The 9,551-nt window shown below is 40.4% G+C and overlaps 1 long non-coding RNA gene across 1 annotated transcript; it reads right to left on the minus strand.

Annotated features, from left to right (window-relative positions):
• Positions 1-371: 371 nt before the first annotated feature.
• Positions 372-3,256, minus strand: LOC310894702. The gene is made up of 2 exons (XR_014580108.1): positions 1,772-3,256; positions 372-557 (listed from the first exon to the last, which is right to left on the minus strand). It is a non-coding gene; the product is annotated as an uncharacterized lncRNA (long non-coding RNA).
• Positions 3,257-9,551: the final 6,295 nt, after the last annotated feature.

Here is a 9,551-nt window from a genome sequence, read left to right on the forward strand (position 1 = left end):
CCTGCTGGCTTAAACCACAATGCAAGGGAAGAAATAGTCGTTAAAAACTCCATGATGTGCCTGATTCCATGACACCATTAATTTCAACTCTTAAAGGATTTTTAGCAAAGAATGTATGCCTCTTGACTCTAAAAAACATATATTGTAAATATCCTTGTACTACTGCTCTGTCTTGTGGCCACGGTACCCTAGCTATGTACAGCAGAGGTTCATGCTCCACCTCTTAAGTGCAGGGGCCATGCACTGCCTGCCAAGGATGGCTCACCCTGTGGCAGTCAGCATACATGGAGGCACAGCACAGCCATTACAAGGCAACACGCACAAAGCCTGTCTGGGCCCTGAGGGCTTTCTTGGTGGTGGTTAAAGGAGAAGCAACGGAGAAAATGCAGCTCAGTGCAAGATATGCCATGCTACTTATTCTCAGTCCTGGAGGAGACACCTTAGATGTCCATCATCAGCTTAGATGGATACTCAAAGACTCTAGAGGGTATGTTATTGACTCAGGTACTCTCAGAAATGCAGATGCTCTTCCAGGTGTCACTGTGGTACTGGTAAGTCTGCAAAATACCACGTAGAGAGAATCTGTGAATGCCCTCTTAGGCTTCATACATACATTCTATAGGACTGATTAACATTTTGACAATTAATGTATTTATACTTCTATATACTTTTTCAAGTGTATAGTGTATGGGATTGCTTAGTATCCTTTTAACCAGTTCAGTAAACCCCAGTACCCAGGCATTTTTCATTGCTGTGAAAGCAATAAGCCCAATTATTAAATCCCACTTGTGTGGACTCTATGTTTGTGCCTTGTAAAAAGAACAAAGATTCAACAGTTTCAAACATTTTTCCTTTTTCCATTAAAGCCCCCTGCAGTATGAGGTAAAAACAATTTAATAAGGCCTTCCTCTGATGTCTAAGCTCTTAAAAAAAAAAAAAAAAAAGGAAAAACTTCAGAAAAGTTTACTAGAACACTAAAACAGATTAAGGACACACTTTTCAGTCACTTTTTTGATGTCTACTAGCCACTTTAACATTTCATCGGGCCAATTAGCCAAAAGGAGACCTAGCGCTGAACAAACTGAACCAGAATGACTTCATCATTTAAGAGGAGTACCACCTTCTCAAACATTACCATCCAAGTTTCATTTATTTGAATCAAAGCAGGAGATCAAAGATGTTAAATTAAGAGCAAAGTACTATAACTAATGAAAAAGAAAAAAAAAAGTCATAGTCCAAGAAAAAAAAATGATTAATCAAGTAGAGGTGCAAATGAAAGCAATGAATCTCTAGCATGGCTTTTAGCATAAACATTAGGCTTTACACATCAAAACATGAATTGTGAAAAACTTTGTGGAATTTTCCAAGTGCTAATTATTACAATCTTTGGGCTGTTGAAAAGAAGTTTGCTTATTTTTTAACATGCTCTGCTAGGATAAAAACATCTTAAGACACTGGAACTACTAATGTGTTATAATATCTTGGTACAAGAGCACAGAGAAAGAAGAAAGGGTTTTAATCAGAAACCTCTCTACATATATAAGCTATTTTCAGTCTGCATACATCTAACAGCTGTTTCTAGGGGACTAGCCATGGAAACTCTACTAATAACACCATTAATAAATAATAAAAGGAACTGCAAACAGAGTACCACCAGCTTTCTGAGCTAGTGAGCTAAGACACTCCCAAGCCCAAGACATCAGGCAGCTTTTGAGATACATTGAGGACAATACTTTTTCAAAGGCATTTGCTTCCCTATCAAATACTTAACTGCCACATTTTCACTCTGTGCAGAGTAACAGAAGCACCCAATACCTAGGAGTCCCCAGGTGGCAGCCTGGCACTCCTTGGCTCTGCCTGGCTTTATTTGTGGGCTTGCAAAGTAGTTACACCTGCAGGACAAGCTGCTGGCCATTTGCTGAAATGGCAGAAAGACCGTTACTTATTTTTAAGCTTCACGTTACCAGTGAGGAGCTCTGTCTGCTTTTACAGTCATCTTTCTCTTATGTTACAAATCAAATAATCTTTCTCACAGGAATAAAACTGTGATGACTACCAAGCAAAGAAACATCTCTTTTTACTGCCACTAATAAGCACTGTCCAACTCAGAGTGAAAGCCACAACGGCTAAGCTGGTCTAATTCAATATCCTCACATGTACCATGTGCCAAATTAAAGTTAAGACCAAGGAGCAACCTCCCTTGGAGCAAGGGGTGAGAGGTGGGGTGGTCACTGTCCTGCCGGAGCAGGATAAACCTGCCTTTGCAAGAGGTTAGACCTAGGAAAGTGAGCCCACAGCAGAGAAACACAAGTGGGACAGTTATTTTGACGACTTACTTAGAAAACTGAAAGTCCTGAACTGTTTTTATGTATGAAATCTACAGTTATTAACACAATTTGCGGAGTTTTGTTGCCCTTTCTTTGTGCCAGCATCACCCTAAAACACAACAGCTGTTTCCAGTTCCTTCCTCAGTACCAGATGGGTGTGAGACCTCCCGTACTGGACACACAAATCATGAGCAGGGCACACACTTGGATGGAAGCTGCACAGCCGAAGTGTCTGTCCTGTTCACTGCCCCATTCTGTAGCCCATGCTACTCCCACTGTATGAGAGTGAAAGTGTTTTTTCTAGTGAGGACACAGGAATTAAATTATGCCTCTACTTTTGATCGACTGCAAAGCAGCTGTCAAAAAACCTGAAGACTCTCCAATCTTCCTGACAAATTACAGTGAATAGGTGCTAAGATAAACTTCACCAAGCTAGTTGTGCCATCACAGCACTGACACTGAAATGTGCACTAGATTTAAATAGGAGGAGAGAAGAGCAGGTAATAAAAACAAGAGACAGAGTTCATAAGACTCTGGGCAGTATGTGCTTTGGTGTTTTGAGAAGAGAAAAATGTGAAAAATGAGAGCTGAAATGAACACAAGGGTAATGAAAATATTCCACAGTTGTGTGAAGATTTATATCAGAGGGCATCATTATCATCTGAAAAGTATTGAAGTTTCCATCATGAAAACACCTTGACTGTATCTGAAAAAATCCTTTCCCTGTACCCATCACCAACCCTGGGTGATGAATATTTTGGAAGTGATAAAATATTTGAATAGTATTCTTGGCAATGTGTTGTCGTGTTGTGCCCCCCACCCCACCCCCCCAGCCTTACCTGTCCTGCCCACCTAACTGCAATACCTGAGTTTTTATGACCCTGAGTGTAAATGTGTAAATGGCAGGTTGGGGGTCTGGCAGGAACAGATCACTGCCTTTGTCTGGCTCTACAGGGAACAGTCCCCTCAGCGCTACAGAAGTACCCTATGCTACAGCAAGGTGGTAATCTGCAACGTTAATTAACTATGGAAGGCAAGACGTAGAGAAAAGGGGAAAAGGAGGAAGGGAAGGGAAGGGAAGGGAAGGGAAGGGAAGGGAAGGGAAGGGAAGGGAAGGGAAGGGAAGGGAAGGGAAGGGAAGGGAAGGGAAGGGAAGGGAAGGGAAGGGAAGGGAAGGGAAGGGAAGGGAAGGGAAGGGAAGGGAAGGGAAGGGAAGGGAAGGGAAGGGAAGGGAAGGGAAGGGAAGGGAAGGGAAGGGAAGGGAAGGGAAGGGAAGGGAAGGGAAGGGAAGGGAAGGGAAGGGAAGGGAAGGGAAGGGAAGGGAAGGGAAGGGAAGGGAAGGGAAGGAAAGGAAAGGAAAGGGAAGGAAAGGAAAGGAAAGGAAAGGAAAGGAAAGGAAAGGAAAGGAAAGGAAAGGAAAGGAAAGGAAAGGAAAGGAAAGGAAAGGAAAGGAAAGGAAAGGAAAGGAAAGGAAAGGAAAGGAAAGGAAAGGAAAGGAAAGGAAAGGAAAGGAAAGGAAAGGAAAGGAAAGGAAAGGAAAGGAAAGGAAAGGAAAGGAAAGGAAAGGAGGAGGTAGTATTGAGCAAGTTTAAGAAATATAAGTAGGTACCACATAGCAAATTCACAAGTGCTACTTTTTGCAAAATCCTATGAAATCTGACTTTAAACAGTTATAGTCTTTATTATTGTTATTATTATTACCGTTGTTATATTAATACTATATTGTGCAATAATGATAGATAGACAGACAGACAGACAGACAGACAGATGAACTGCCGGGTTCCGGTGCCCGTCTGTCCCCGCGGTACCGGCCGGCGGCGCAGCCCGTTGCTGTCGCGGCGCCTCCCCGCCGGGTGTCGCTGCTGCCCCGCCGCTGGCCGCGGGCCGCGCCGCTCCGGGCTCCTGCACTGCGAGGTCCCAGCAGAGACCGAGATTTCCATTTTTTTCCTTTTACTTTTTTATTTTATTTATTTATTTACTTATTTATTATTTTAATTCCTGCTTCCTTTCACATGGCTTTGAACACAGAGCTGCGCTGCCCGCTGCGGTGCACCGGGCACATCCCTGCTCTTGCCAGTGTTGTGTCTGGGTTTAGCTGTCCCCACTGCCACCTCCTCTTTTGCTGATGCAGCACCCCTACAAACACTGACATGTAAATCATCGGCGCGTGTATACATCTCCCATCCGAAATCAGATTGGCGCACATGGTAAGAGCCTAGTTAACACACAGCAATTTCAAGGAGACGCCTCGGTCCTATTAATGTGCTCTAAAAAGACAGAAGGATAGTGCATTGGCTGTGCATATGCATTGGCAATAGTGACTCCTCATGGAAGACAGTCCTAATGTGCTTTAAAACGACAGACGGAAACAGAATCCAATGCAATTTTCTGGCAAAATGGTACAAAGCACAGCACAGCTCAGGCTGCTGATGAAGCGCAGGTTCAATCATATGCACTACTGAGTAGCTTCTGTAAATAAATGGAAGAAAGGAATAAGGACCAGAAATATGCTCACGGAAAGGTGCTCATATCCATTATCCTGCTGAAACCTCACCTGCAGTCACTGCACCACAGAGAGATCACTATCATGTTCGCTGATTTTTGTTTTAAAATGGTGGGCTGGTACTACCATAGGGTACTTGGGACAAGCCTTTAGCTATCATCAACTGATCTATAAACAAAACAATAAATAAATAATAAATAATAAATATATAAATAATAAATAATAAATATATAAATAATAAAATAATAATAAATAATAAATATTTTAAATAATAAAACCTTCAAGCCAGCTTATATTAATGTTAAGTAGTATTTTGATACAAGTAACTTCTGTTCTGGATTTATATCTCTACAACCTGTTCAGAATCAGAACCAAAAGTATTACTTAAGCATATCTCCTCTTTAATAGTAATAAACAAACTACATGGAGTGAAATCATGAATGCTAACAATGTTGTTTGTTCTCTACATTAGGTAATTTTCATATTTTCTTTACTTGTTGTAAAGGACTGAGATTCCAAATATTTTATTCAAACTGATAAACAATAAAATACTATGTTTCTAAAGAAAATCCTACAAGGCTCTGGAGCATAATTTTAATATTTTTATTTACATCCTTAAATATGCTTTCAGAAAGTGCACAAAATGCAATACAGCCATATTAATCCTGCTGCTAGGAAAGCTGATTGTAACCATGATTCTTCCATGATTCTTATCAATATTATGGTTACTGATACTGGTTCTACCCCTGAGCCTTCTCTGGACACTCTTCCTTCTGGACAGGGCAAAAGAGACCCTCTCCATAGTACATGTATGCAATCTTACCTTGCCCTTCCTTTCTTCCCCCTCCCCTCACACACTACTTCATTTTTTTTCCTCTAAAAGCCCTTGAAAATACACTGAAAAGTACTGAAAAGCCATCTAAAAAGGAATGAGCAGTCATTTTGGTAAAAACATGTAACTTCTCTACACTGTTAAACCACCTGGAGCTCCAAGGACAAAGAAACCGTTCTGATGGTCGGCTTGTCAGCTCCTATCCATCCTGCGAACAAATAGCACTTCGGGAAACTATTCCTTTGGCACTGGTTTAGCCTCTCTCTAAAGAGGAGACATAATAGAATATCGTAAAAACGCCCTCTCCCAATCTCTCTTGAAATATTGTACACTCAGAATCTACTTGCTTTTCCTTTGTAACCCTCACTCTATTACACAGGGCTCACAAAAGCACACTGATTATGATTTCATTCTTCAGACCCCCTCTTTTCACCAGAGAATACCCTGTCTACAAGCGAGAGAATACAAGGCTTGTCTACACAGAGAAGCCGGTGTGCAGGAAGCTCGGGGCTGCATTTACAGCGCGTTGGCTATTGCAGTGACGCCTCATGGAAGCACAGTTTGAACTAAAGATACCTCCAGGGCCTTAAGTGCTTCCTTTTGAATATGGGCTGTATTCCTCCAAGGGTGAAAGCAGAGCGAATGTCCAATTCCTACCCGGCTTCTTGAACAGGGCTTACTTCGCAAGAGTAAATTCAGCCTGCTTAAAACTGCTGGTGTGGCTTTCAGGACTGTGATGCTCTTACATAACTTGCCCTCAAAATCATTGCTGCTCACGGGGGTAAGTACTCTGACTAAGGAGAATTGTTTTCTAAGCAGAGGAGGCAGCAAGAATTTGCATCAGGGGAATGAAGTGTTTCTCTGCAGCTGAGCGTTTTGCTGTGAATGTGATACACCCATGAGCTCAAGTAACCTTTCCAGAAACAGATCAGGATAAAGGTTTGCAGTCAATTCTCCAGGTGAGCCAGAAGGGGGAAGTTTGGTCTTCTGCTGGATAAAACGTGCCATATGATGTATAACATGTAGAGCATGTTCAGGCACAAATAGATCTGTATTATGTTTTCTTTATAAACAGGGTAATAAAACTGCTCTGCTGCCCTAGCCCTCAATCACAATTAACATTTTTGGGCATATCTGATGGAGGACAACAACCTCAACTACTTCTGTCTGAAAAATGGATGGCAAGATGGCAAGGTGCTCCTAATAATGGAGCAGCTGCCCTGTAAACTCAAGAACATATATTCTTAGGCAAGCAGAGGATTTCACCTAGGAGAAATTGTCAGGGGAGCAGGCATCAGTTCCCCTGCCCTGTGGAGCTCCTTGCTTCCCAGAAGGGCCAGGGACAGTGGATCTGTGACCAGACCTTCTCTGCTCATTGACTGGACAATGACACATTTTGCAGAGTTCATCTAAAAATTGCACTCAGCACTTAGTTTCCTAACATTTTAGAGCCTAAAATTAGGACAACACACCTATATACAAACATAAAGACAAATACACAGTTTTTATGCCATTTTAAGCCATTAGTTTTCTTGCCGAGCTGAATTAAAAGAGCAAACCAGAGAAAGCTACAGTTGTATTTCAGTGTCACCTAAAGAAAAGGCAATTTCCCAATACTAACAAATGTGGTGGTTTTTGTTGTTGTTGTTGTTGTTTTGTCTTCTTTTGCAAAACAGCACAAATCTGTTATAATTCCAAGAGCAGCACACAGACCTGTGTCAACAATGTATGTTGACTGTCAAAGAAAAAATACGATAAAGTACTTTAATAGCAAAGATTGGCATTAATATCAGAGTTTGGGAAAAACAAAAACAAACAAACAACAAATAAACAGCTACATCATATGCACTATATATCCCTTACTAGTATTCAATGGAACAAGATAAAACAGAAAGTCAAGGACACCTTTATCGAGTGCTGGTAACTACCTCGCAAGTTCCACAAGAGAGCAGTATACACTTGACTTTGAGAAAGAAATGACGTGGACCTGATCGCTTCTCATCCCTTTTCCTCTTCTGTTCTTGTTTTTCCAAACATACTCCGAAAAGGTAATGAATGCAAACAAGCCCAGGAGATTGGTAAAAGAGCAGCTCCAGGATGCCAGGGAGGCTGCTATGTTTGTCCAAGCTGACAACGCAGAAAGTAGCTACTTGAAGCATATGATAACTATTAGGGAAGGTTATATAAAAAAATATGAAATATGTTTCACCATGCAGCTAATTAGGAAAATATTCACTTGTAGGAAAAGTATGTGTTTTTCTTACCAGTACCACAGATATGTTATGGAACACCTAAATTCATAGTTAGGCATTTAAATATGTGAAAATACATTTAGATAGAACAGCTCAATAATTATTTCAAGAGCACTCGAAAAATTAAGCATGTGTAGGAAAAAGATGTTTTTCGTATCTTCAGTTCATACATAAAGTTGTTTTTGCCATTTTAATATGTTTGTATTAAGTTTTACATTAATAGCCCACAAAAATACGAGTATTTTTATAGGTTTGTATAGGAATACAAAAAGAAAAGGGATTTAACTTCCCTCAGACATAAAGGTGTTTTTTTATTTATTTGGTTGGTTGGTTGGTTTCTTGCTTGCTTGCTTGCCTTTTTTTTCTTCTGAAAATTCCATCAACCAAACACAACCAAAACAAAACTAACAGGTCTTCAGTCACGGAAAACTGGAGTTTTACAAATGCCCTCAGCTGGATGCTTTCTGCACTTTCATAATTCCTGTAATTCTGGTGAGAGCTTTACAGATCTGCATGGAAACAATTATGACAACTCCAATGCCAAAACAAACCAGAACTACACAAGAAATCCTGATGCATCACCCTGGAAAAAGGGAGAATAGAATTCCGCATGTGAACAAAAAATAAATAAATAAATATCCACACCCTAATAGTTGCAACAGCATTGAGAAAAAAAAAAAAAATATATATATATATATATATATATTTGGGGGAACATGGTTCTTTCTTTAGATTAAAAAGTCAGATTAAACATTAAATAAATTACTGTCACTGAGTTGAAAAGTCTGTGTCTAACACAGATACTTTGATTTAGCTGATCCTGTGTAAGGAGCCATGACGAGCATTAGGCTGAAATTCTTTCAATTTACGCTGAAGCAGACGAAATGTCTGACTGCTCCCATTAGCATTTTTTAGCTAATGAACTGCTGTGCTGAAAGCTGAGTTTTCACCACTGTCCTGTTCTGTGAAAGACAGGCCCAGTACAGCAGAGATTTAGAAAGATGCTGGGAGACAGAAAGAACAAAAAACCTGTCAGGCAAATATTTAAATACTAGAAGTGCTTGGAAAACGAGGAGATTTGTTCCATTTTCAAAGTGATTTAGAAAAGTTAGCTATCGTGTATGTCAATTAACCTCAAATCAGTTGTAAAACATCTGCAGATGACACGTGCTCTTCTTTCACTCAGTGAATCTGGAAATCATAGTATTTATCATTACTTGGGCATGATGCTTGCACTCACTCCCCTGCCCCCATACCTGTGGAGATAAACTTGTTATATGTCTTTCAGATTCCCTCTTTGATACCAAATCCCAGAATAATCAAAAGAACAGTTAAGGGAGAACCAGACAGGAAACAAAACAGTCATTGCTGACCTTTTTTTTTTTTTTTTTTTTTTCCAAAAGCAGCAGAATTGTGCTACAAGAAGTGGGTCATCAATAAAGAAGAAGCCATCTGGACAGCTCTAGTGGTTGACCAGTGCTTTGTCTTTTTAAGGCTAAGTCTCAAAGCCTCAGAGACAACCTCAGCAAAGAAATCTGGGGTGAGATTGATGCTCCGGAAGACATCTTGTCACATAATTTTTTTGAAGAAACCAGTGATGCAAACAACACCAATTTGCATCTTCCAGTCTAAAGATA

The sequence above is a fragment of the Anser anser genome (genome assembly GCF_964211835.1).
Source record: "Anser anser genome assembly, chromosome: 2".
NCBI classification, from domain to species: domain Eukaryota; kingdom Metazoa; phylum Chordata; class Aves; order Anseriformes; family Anatidae; genus Anser; species Anser anser.